The following is a 12,138-nucleotide window of genomic DNA, read 5'->3' as shown; positions in this document are numbered from 1 at the left end:
ATTAAGCCATGAAAAAGTTATACTACAGTAGACACAATGCCAAAAAAAAATATGAATTGGTTTTCAACAGTACTTAGAGTAGTGATTTGCTTTATTATACTAACGGATCTTATCGAGTTTTCTGTTGAAGTTTTGTGTGGATGAAGTGTTCGATGATCGAGAAGGTCTCGATGTGAGAAGAAGGAAGAGAGGAAAGAGCTCAAGCTTGGGGATTCCTGAGGCACCCCAAGTAAATATTCAAGGAGAATCAAGCGTCTAAGCTTGGGGATGCCCCGGAAGGCATCCCCTCTTTCTTCAACAAGTATCAGTATGTTTTCGGATTCGTTTCGTTCATGCGATATGTGCAATCTTGGAGCGTCTTTTGCATTTAGTTTTTTATCTTTCTTTTATGCACCATGCTGGTATGAGATAGTCCTTGGTTGATTTATAGAATGCTCTATGCACTTCACTTATATCTTTTGAGTATGGCTTTATAGAATGCTTCATGTGCTTCACTTATATCATTTGAAGTTTGGATTGCCTGTTTCTCTTCACTTAGACAACCGCCATTTGTAGAATGCTCTTTTGCTTCACTTATATTTGTTAGAGCATGGTCATATCTTTTGTAGAAAGAATTAAACTCTCTTGCTTCACTTATGTCTATTTAGAGAGATGACTTGAATTGGTCATTCACATGCTTAGTCATAAAATCCTACATAAAACTTGTAGATCACTGAATATGATATGTTTGATTCCTTGCAATAGTTTTGCGAAATAAAGATGGTGATATTAGAGTCATGCTAGTGGGTAGTTGTGGATTAGTAGAAATACTTGTGTTGAGGTTTGTGATTCCTGTAGCATGCACGTATGGTGAACCATTATGTAACAAAGTCGGAGCATGAGGTATTTATTGATTGTCTTCCTTATGAGTGGCGGTCGGGGACGAGCGATGGTCTTTTCCTACCAATCTATCCCCCTAGGGGCATGCGTAGTAGTACTTTGCTTCGAGGGCTAATAAACTTTTGCAATAAGCACATGAGTTCTTTATGACTAATGTTGATTCCATGGATTATACGCACTCTCACCCTTCCACCATTGCTAGCCTCTCTAGTACCGTGCAACTTTTGCCGGTACCATAAACCCACCATATACCTTCCTCAAAACAGCCACCATACCTACCTATCATGGCATTCCCATAGCCATTCCGAGATATAATGCCATGTAACTTCCATCATCATCATATACATGACTTGAGAATTTATTGTCATATTGCTTTGCATGATCGTAAGATAGCTAGCATGATATTTTCATGGCTTGTCCGTTTTTTGATGTCATTGCTACGCTAGATCATTGCACATCCTGGTACACGGCCGGAGGCATTCATATAGAGTCATATCTATGTTCTAGTATCGAGTTGTAAGTAAATAAAAGTGTGATGATCATCATTATTAGAGCATTGCCCCAGTGAGGAAAGGATGATGGAGACTATGATTCCCCCACAAGTCGGGATGAGACTCCAGACTTTAAAAATAAATAAAAGAGGCCAAAGAAGCCCAAATAAAAAGAGAGGCCAAAGAAGCCCACCAAAAAAACAAAAACACAAAAAAAAGAGAGAAAAAGAGAGAAGGGGCAATGTTACTATCCTTTTTCCACACTTGTGCTTCAAAGTAGCACCATGTTCTTCATATAGAGAGTCTCTTGAGTTATCACTTTCATATACTAGTGGGAATTTTCATTATAGAACTTGGCTTGTATATTCCAACGATGGGCTTCCTCAAATGCCCTAGGTATTCATGAGCAAGCAAGTTGGATGCACACCTACTTAGTTTCAGTTTGAGCTTTCATATACTTATAGCTCTAGTGCATCCGTTGCATGGCAATCCCTACTCACTCACATTGATATCTATTGATGGGCATCTCCATAGCCCGTTGATACGCCTAGTTGATGTGAGACTATCTTCTCCCTTTTGTCTTCTCCACAACCACCATTCTATTCCACCTATAGTGCTATATCCATGGCTCACGCTCATGTATTGCGTGAAGATTGAAAATGCTGAAGCGTGTTAAAAATTATGAACCAATTGCTCGGCTTGTCATCGGGGTTGTGCATGATGTGAGTATTTTGTGTGGTGAAGATGGAGCATAGCCAGACTCTATGATTTTGTAGGGATAACTTTCTTTGGCATTGTTATTTTGAAAAGACATGATTGCTTTATTAGTGGGCTTGAAGTATTATTGTTTTTATGTTAAATGATAGACTATTGCTTTGAATCACACGTATCTTAATATTCATGCCATCATTAGATATGTGATCAAGATTATGCTAGGTAGCATTCCACATCAAAAATTATCTTTTTTATCATTTACCTACTCGAGGACGAGCAGGAATTAAGCTTGGGGATGCTGATACGTCTCTGTCGTATCTATAATTTTTGATTGTTCCATGCCAATATTTTACAACTTTCATATACTTTTGGCAACTTTTTATACTATTTTTGGGACTAACATATTGATCCAGTGCCCAGTGCGGTTCTTGTTTGTTGCATATTTTTTGTTTCACAGAATATCCATATCAAACAGAGTCCAAACGGGATAAAAATTGATGGAGATTTTTTTGGAATATATATGATTTTTGGGAAGAAAAATCCACGCGAGACGGTGCCCGAGGTGGCCACAAGGCAGGGGGGCGCGCCTGCCCCCTGGGCGCACCCCTGACCCTCGTGGGCCACCTGTAAGGCGGTTGATGCCCTTCTTACGCCGCAAGAAAGCTAATATCCGGATAGAGATCATGTTAAAATTTCAGCCCAATCAGAGTTACGGATCTCCGGGAATATAAGAAACGGTAAAATGGAAGAATCTGAGAACGCAGAAACAAAGAGAGACAGAGAGAAAGATCTAATCTCGGAGGGGCTCTCGCCCCTCCCACTCCATGGAGACCATGGACCAGAGGGGAAACCCTTCTCCCATCTAGGGAGAAGGTCAAGGAAGAAGAAGAAGGAGGGGGGCTCTCTCCCCCTCGCTTCCGGTGGCACCAGAGTGCCACCGGGGGCCATCATCATCACCACGATCTACACCAACACCTCCGCCATCTTCATCAACATCTCCATCACCTTCCCCCCTCTATCTACAGCGGTCCACTCTCCCGCAACCCGTTGTACCCTCTACTTGAACATGGTGCTTTATGCTTCATATTATTATCCAATGATGTGTTGCCATCCTATGATGTCTGAGTAGATTTTCGGTGTCCTATCGGTGGTTGATGAATTGCTATGATTGATTTAATTTGCTTGTGGTTATGTTGCTGTCCTTTGGTGCCCATCATATGATTGCGCGCGTGGATTAGACCCTAGGGTTAGTTGTATGTTGATAGGACTATGTATTGGAGGGCAAGAGTGACAGAAGCTTCAACCTAGCATAGAAATTGATGCATATATACGGGATTGAAGGGGGACCAATATATCTTAATGCTATGGTTGGGTTTTACCTTAATGAACATTAGTAGTTGCGGATGCTTGCTAATAGTTCCAATCATAAGTGCATAGAAGTCCAAGTCAGGGATGGCATGCTAGTAGTGGCCTCTCCCACATAATACTTGCTACCGGTCTAGTAAAGTAGTCAATTGCTTAGGGGCAATTTCGTAACTCCTACCACCACTTTTCCACACTCGCTATATTTACTTTATTGTTTCTTTATCTAAACAGCCCCTACTTTTTATTTACCTACTCTTTCTTATCTTGCAAACCTATCCAACAACACCTACAAAGTACTTCTAGTTTCATGCTTGTTCTAGGTAAAGCGAACGTCAAGCGTGCGTAGAGTTGTATCGGTGGTCGATAGAACTTGAGGGAATATTTGTTCTACCTTTATCTCCTCGTTGGGTTCGACACTCTTACTTATCGAAAACTGTTGCGATCCCCTATACTTGTGGGTTATCACCAGCCCAGAATCCCAGCTGCCGGCATTCTCCCTCTTTATGGAAACCTTGTAAAAATAAGAGAGAATAGGCATAAGTACTGTGATATAACGTGTAATAACAGTCCATAATGCAATAAATATCGATATAAAAGCATGATGCAAAATGGACGTATCACACACCATATCTAATAAAGTGCGGTTACGACGTTCGGACACACCATTACGCTATGGTGTTCCAGTTGGCGTGAGTTGCAAAACTATTCCACATTGTTTCAAATGAAGACAAAACTCATATCTCAAATATTCACCTCCACGATCAGATCGTAGAAACTTAATTTTCTTTTATGATGATTTTCCACTTCACTCTGAAATTCTTTAAACTTTTCAAATGTTTCAGACTTATGTTTCATCAAGTAGACATACCCATATCTGCTCAAATCATCTGTGAAGGTCAGAAAATAACGATACCCGCCATGAGCATCGACACTCATCGGACCGCATACATCAGTATGTATTATTTCCAATAAGTCTGTTGCTTGTTCCATTGTTCCGGAGAATGGAGTCTTAGTCATCTTGCCCATGAGGCATGGTTCGCAAGCATCAAGTGATTCATAACCAAGTGATTCCAAAAGCCCATCAGCATGGAGTTTCTTCATGCGCTTTACACCAATATGACCTAAACAGCAGTGCCACAAATAAGTTGCACTATTATTATTAAACTTATATCTTTTGGCTTCAATACTATGAATATGTGTATCACTAGTATCGAGATTCAATAAAAATAGACCATTCATCAAAGGTGCATGATCATAAAAGATATTACTCATATAAATAGAACAGCCATTATTCTCTGATTTAAATGAATAACCGTCTTGCATCAAACAAGATCCAGATATAATGTTCATGCTTAACGCTGGCACCAAATAACTATTATTCAGGTCTAATACTAATCCCGAAGGTATACGTAGAGGTAGCGTGCCGACCGCGATCACATCAACTTTGGAACCATTTCCCACGCGCATCGTCACATCGTCCTTAGCCAATCTTCGCTTAATCCGTAGCCCCTGTTTCGAGTTGCAAATATTAGCAACAGAACCAGTATCAAATACCTAGGTGCTACTGTGAGCATTAGTAAGGTACACATCAATAACATGTATATCAAATATACCTTTCACTTTGCCATCCTCCTTAGCCGCCAAATACTTGGGGCAGTTCCGCTTCCAGTGACCAGTCCCTTTGGAGTAGAAGCACTCCGTCTCAGGCTTAGGCCCAGACTTGGGCTTCTTCACTTGAGCAACAACTTGCTTGCCGTTCTTCTTGAAGTTCCCCTTCTTCCCTTTTCCCTTCTTCTTGAAACTAGTGGTCTTGTTGACCATCAGCACTTGATGCTCCTTCTTGATTTCTACCTCCGCAGCTTTTAGCATCGCGAAGAGCTCGGGAATTGTCTTATCCATCCCTTGCATATTATAGTTCGTCATGAAGCTTTTGTAGCTTGGTGGCAGTGATTGAAGAACTCTGTCAATGACACTATCATCAGGAAGATTAACTCCCAGTTGAGTCAAGTGGTTGTGGTACCCACACATTCTGAGTATATGTTCACTGACAGAACTATTCTCCTCCATCTTGCAGCTATAGAACTTATTGGAGACTTCATATCTCTCAATTCAGGCATTTGCTTGAAATATTAAATTCAACTCCTGGAACGTCTCATAAGCTCCATGACATTCAAAACATCGTTGAAGTCCCGATTCTAAGCCGTAAAGCATGGCACACTGAACTATCGAGTAGTCATCAGCTTTGCTTTGCCAGACGTTCATAACATCTGGTGTTGCTCCTGCAGCGGGCCTTGCACCTAGCGGTGCTTCCAGGACGTAATTCTTCTGTGCAGCAATGAGGATAATCCTCAAGTTACGGACCCAGTCCGTGAGTTGCTACAATCATCTTCCAACTTAGCTTTCTCTAGGAACGCATTAAAATTCAACAGAACAACATCATGGGCCATTTATCTACAATAACATAGACATGCAAAATACTATCAAGTACTAAGTTCATGATAAATTAAAGTTTAATTAATCATATTACTTAAGAACTCCTACTTAGATAGACACCCCTCTAGTCATATAAATGATCACGTGATCCATATCAACTAAACCATGTCCGATCATCACGTGAGATGGAGAAGTTTTAAATGGTGAACATCACTATGTTGATAATATCTACTATATGATTCATGCTCGACCTTTCGGTCTCAGTGTTCCAAGGCCATATCTGCATATGCTAGGCTCGTCAAGTTTAACCCGAGTATTCTGCTTGTGCAAAACTGACTTGCACCCGTTGTATGTGAACGTAGAGCTTATCACACCCGATCATCACGTGGTGTCTCGGCACGACGAACTGTAGCAACGATGCATACTCAGGGAGAACACTTATACCTTGAAATTTAGTGAGATATCATCTTATAATGCTACCGCCATACTAAGAAAAATAAGATGCATAAAGTATAAACATCACATGCAATCAATATAAGTGATATGATATGGCCATCATCATCTTGTGCTTTTGATCTCCATCCTCAAAGCACCGTCATGATCACCATCGTCACCAGCTTGACACCTTGATCTCCATCGTAGCATCGTTGTTGTTTTGCCAACTTATTGCTTCGACGACTATCACTACCCCTTAGTGATAAAGTAAAACAATTACATGGCCATTGCAATTCATACAATAAAGCGACAACCATATGGCTCCTGCCAGCTGTCGATAACTGTGTTACAAAACATGATCATCTCATACAACAATTTATGCAATCAAGTCTTGACCATATCACATCACAATATGCCCTGCAAAAACAAGTTTAGACATCCTCTACTTTGTTGTTGCAAGTTTTACGTGGCTGCTATGGGCTTAGCAAGAACCGATCTTACCTACGCATCAACAACCACAACGATTTTTTGTCAAATGTGCTGTTTTGACCTTCAAAAAGACCGGGCGTAGTCACACTCGATTCAACTAAAGCTGGAGAAACAAACACCCACTAGGCACCTATGTGCGAAGCATGTCGGTAGAACCAGTCTCATGAACGCGGTCATGTAATGTCGGTCTGGGCCGCTTCATCCAACAATACCGCTGAATCAAAGTATGACATGCTGGTAAGCAGTATGACTATTATCACCCACAACCTTTTGTGTTCTACTCATGCATATAACATCTACCCATAGACCTGGCTCGGATGCCACTGTTGGGGAACGCAGTATTTCAAAAAAAATTCCTACGAACATGCAAGATCTATCTAGGAGATGCATAGCAACGAGAGGGGAGAGTGTGTCTACGTACCCTCGTAGACCGAAAGCGGAAGCGTTTGTTAGGGAACATAATATTTCAAAATTTTCCTACGCAAACGCAAGATCCATCTAGGTGATGCATAGCAACGAGCGGGAGAGTGTGTCCACGTACCCTCGTAGACCAAAAGCAGAAGCGTTAAGTAACGCGGTTGATGTAGTCGAACGTCTTCGCGATCCAATCGATCAAGTACTGAACGCACGACACCTCTGCGATCTGCACACTTTTAGCTCGGTGACGTCCCTCGTACTCTTGATCTAGCTGAGACCGAGGGAGAGTTTCGTTATCATGACGGTGTGGTGATGGTGATGATGAAGTTACCGACGCAGGGCTTCGCCTAAGCACTACAACGATATGACCGAGGTGAAAATCTATGGAGGGGGGCACCACACACAGTTAAGATCAACTTTGATCTGTTCTAGGGTGCCCCTCCCCATGTATATAAAGGAGGGAGGGGGAGGCCGGCCGGCCCTCATAGGCGCGCCAAGGGGGGAGGAATCTGTTGGGGAACGTAGTAATTTCAAAAATTTACCTACGCACACGCGGAATCATGGTGATGCATAGCAACGAGAGGGGAGAGTGTCATCCACGTACCCTCGTAGACCATTAAGTGGAAGTATTATGACAACGTGGTTGATGTAGTCGTGCGTCTTCACGATCGACCGATCCTCAGTACCGAACGTACGGCACCTCCGCGTTCAGCACACGTTCAGCTCGGTGATGTCCTGCGAACTCACGATCTAGTATAGCTCGGGGAAGAGTTTCATCAGCACGACGGTGTGGTGACGATGTTGATGAAGCTACCGCAGCAGGGCTTCGCCTAAACACCGCTACAGTATGACCGAGGTGGATTATGGTGGAGGGGGGCACCGCACACGGCTGGGAGAGATCTTTGTGATCAACTTGTGTGTCTAGAGGTGCCCCCTACCCCTGTATATAAAGGAGCAAGGGGGAGGCCGTCCGGCCCTTGTTGGTGTGCCAGGAGGAGGAATCCTCCTCCTAGTAGGAGTAGGATTCCCCTCTTTCCTACTCCTACTAGGAGGGGGAAAGGAAGGGAGAGAAAGAGAAGGAAAGGGGCCCCCCTCTCCTAGTCCAATTCGGACCAAAGGGGAGGGGCGCGCTGCCTGCCCTAGGCCAGCCCCTCTCTCTTTCCCTTATGGCCCAACAAGGCCCATTAGCCCCCAGGGGGGTTCCGGTAACCCCTCCGGTACTCCAGTAAAATCCCGATTTTACCCAGAACTCTTTCGATGTCCAAATGTAGGCTTCCAATATATCAATCTTTATGTCTCGACCATTTCGAGACTCCTCGTCATGTCTGTGATCATATCCGGGACTCCGAACTACCTTCGGTACATCAAAACATATAAACTTATAAAACTGATCGTCACAGAACTTTAAGCGTGCGGACCCTACGGGTTCGAGAACTATGTAGATATGACCGAGACATGTCTCTGGTCAATAACCAATAGCGGAACCTGGATGCTCATATTGGTTCCTACATATTCTATGAAGATCTTTATCGGTCAAACCGCATAACACTATGCGTTGTTCTCTTTGTCATCGGTATGTTACTTGCCCGAGATTCGATCGTCGGTATCCCAATACTGTCGGGGATATACTCCGCGGCGTAACCCGACACGAAGTATAACCCGGCCGGACTTGGCGACTCACTGGTAACCTGGCGGGCAGGATACACGGATGACAAGGCCCGAGGCCCAGAAGGCCGGTTCATACTATGGTGGGCCGGTTTACAAGGAAAGGAATAAGGAATATTCCCTTATAAAGGAAGCAAGATTACGATTCCACTTATAATAGAGTAATCCTAATCCTACTAGGACTAGTCATGTAACCTGCCCCTTCAACATATATAAGGAGGGGCAGGGCTCCCCAAAGAGGGACAAGCAAGAAGAAACAATCTCTAGGGCTAGACACAAAGAGCCGGTTTACTGGCGACTCTCTCGTGATGATAATGAGACCTAGCCACAAATAACATGTAAGGTTGTTACCGGATGATGTTTCCCGGGGCTCAAAGATGTCTAAACCCTTGTCTTGTGTTGCGTATCTCGATTCCGCTCAACCCCTCTCAAGCTACCACATAGATGCGTTGGCCTCACGACTAAGTCCTCACACTAGGACATCTGCCATGATAATTCCACGACAGTTGGCACCCACCGTGGGGCCTGCGCACGGTGGTGTTAAAATTCTTGAAGGGATTTCTCCTAGGGATCGAGAAGCTCGTGATGTGATCAGATGAAGAAGAGCCGACATGTAACAATCATACGGAACGACCCGGCGTGACGCAGCCTTATGCCAGAGCCGGCAAATTCGTCGTTCATCTACAACAATTCACAGACAAGAAGGATCGCGTGTGCCATTGCACGCATTGCCAGGCGATCCATCCAAGTTTGATTTTCTACTGATGTGCCTCGCACGTGACCAGGCAATCGGTCCGGGCCAATTTCAATTAGGTTGTCCGATGAAGAAGCTGAATCGATGCCAAGTCGCCGCTTCTGCTGTGCATCACAAGTCTGCAAGTGGTCGAGACCCGTCCAAATATGCTGTTGAGATTTGACAGATCGCTGTGGCTATAATTCCATGATAGGGAAATCACTTGGGGGCTTGGTCGCATTTGAACCATAGCTACACCTCTTGATCGGCGTGAAGCCAGAAGGAGAACACTTAGGGGCCAAAGAGAGTGTTGCAAAAGCACAACTCAAACATAGGCACCCACTGAGCACAGCTCAAATATTGCTTGGGGATTCTTTGCTTCGCAATGAACAAAGAATCTACACTTGTAATAGGCTATCAAGCCACGACTTGGAAGCCAGGTGTATTGACCTAAAACCTCGGGTTATCCTGCCTTTTTAAGCAAGCCACTCCGTCCAGGTAAACCTGGTATGACCCGCCGAACTTTTGACAAGTCAATCTCATAGACCATGAACTTGTCAAAGTTAAAATGACGATTGGTTAAAGATTGAGGTCCATCTTAAAAGGCTTTGTAAAATGGTTTAACTTAGTGGCCTGACAGCCCATGAAAAGCCTCGATTTTGGGCCTGGCAGCCCATAAAAAGCCTCGACTACAAGTTTTCTTATGCTTTTATTTGCCAAGTTTTTTCTCCTTTGATGAGATTTATAATGTTTTTGATAAACCGGCGATCATTAACCCGGCTCGGCTTTCAACTACAAGTTGTTAGTACATGATCAGTTATAATCCGGCGCTTACTAACCCGGTCTGGTTTTGACTACAAGTCGCCAGTATTATATATGGATAATCCGGTGTTTAATACAACCCGGTACGGTTTTACTATAAACCGGCAAGACATGGGAGGAGTTATTAGTACTCAATATTTGGGTTATCACCCTTACTACAAAAAGTTGGTAAACCGACGATGTGATTCAATGTCACAGGTATGATATATTTCATATTTGATTATTCTTAAAGTGCAGCCTTAGTTATAAACCCGGGTTATATGTCGGGCATTATGACCCGTCCGGCGGTAAACCGCCAGGACACTTTTGTGACGCCCCAAGACCGACGCTTCAAATGCCTTCCTTGTTTTTCCGAGTTTCGTCGGGTGATTTTGTTTTGTCTGTTGCATCCATCTTTGCATCATGTGCATTGCATCATGTCATCTTTCCATCATGTCATTAATCTTTGCAACTCAAATAAATAAACCGTATGGATCTTCGGTCCATTTAAACCGAGGGAATTCACATGGTGATTCTCTTTATAACATATCCTCCCGATATTAGGGAGCTATTTTAAATATTCCGTTTTTCGGAATCACCCATAAACACACTTGCAAAATAAAACCCCAATGCCTTTGTTATCACAACTCTTGGCCTCTAACTTTGCCATATATCCTTTCTTCATTTTCCGGAGCTCCACCTAAATTCTCAACATTTTTTTTGGGCACTTCAAAAAACCTGTCCGAGTTCAAACCTTTTGAATTAAATTCAAAGGAATTTGAATTTAATCTTTCCAACATGGCCATTCCTAATTTCTTGGATCAACACATTTTTTTGCGTGAGTCCAAGAAATTTAACCTCTTGCTCAAATTCTTTCACTAATCCCTCTCCTTCCTTTTCTTCTCTCTATTTTTTCTTTCTTTTCTCCTTGTTTCTTCTAAGGAGTGTAAGAGAGAGAGAGAGAGAGGGAGAGGAGCACCAGGCCCAGTCGTGGTCGGCAGCCCAGCCAGGCCGACCGGCCACCCAGGCCCATATGCCCCTCCTAGGCCCGCACCCCTCCTAACCCTAGTCGCTCCCTTGCCCGATCCACCCCCTCATCTCATGATCCCCTCGTCCTCTCCCTCGCGATCCCCTTGCGCCGACACTCCCTCCTCTCGATCTCTCCCTCTCCATCGCTCGTGTAGCCACCCGCAGGAAAGGAGAGGAGTGAGACCCCTCAAGCCAACCACCCCGCGGTCACGTGAGCTCGAGTGCCCGCATGGCCATGGCATCGCCGCCCTCGACCCGGCTCACCCTCGACGTCCTCTCGCCGGAACCCTTCCTCGCCGCGCCCTCAAGCGCCCCGCCTCCCGCAGCCGGTCCAGGACCTCCCTCGCCGCCTCCTCGTCTACCCGGCGCCACCGCATCGTCAGCTTCGTCACCAGGGGAGGAGCCCCTCGACCCGTCCGTCCTTGGCCCTGCCTCTGCTTAGCGCAGCCGCCTCTCCGCCGTCGTCGAGCGCGCCATGAACCCTGTTTCCACTACCTCGATCTCCGCCCGCCATCCTTCTCTGCTGCCTTGGCCGCCGGCAACCGGATCAACCATGTGTGTCCTTCCCGTCCCTCCCGTCCTTGCCGCTGGATCGGGCCTGCTCTGCCCGGCTCCTCTCACCTCGACTGTCCGCACTCACTTCCTGCCGCAGGTTCTCGTCTCTGCTTCGATCAAACGCACGAAGCT

This window comes from Triticum urartu, chromosome 6A (assembly GCF_056163025.1).
Source record: "Triticum urartu cultivar PI428250 chromosome 6A, HENAU_Tu73, whole genome shotgun sequence".
NCBI lineage: Eukaryota > Viridiplantae > Streptophyta > Magnoliopsida > Poales > Poaceae > Triticum > Triticum urartu.
This window is presented reverse-complemented; position numbering follows the sequence as displayed.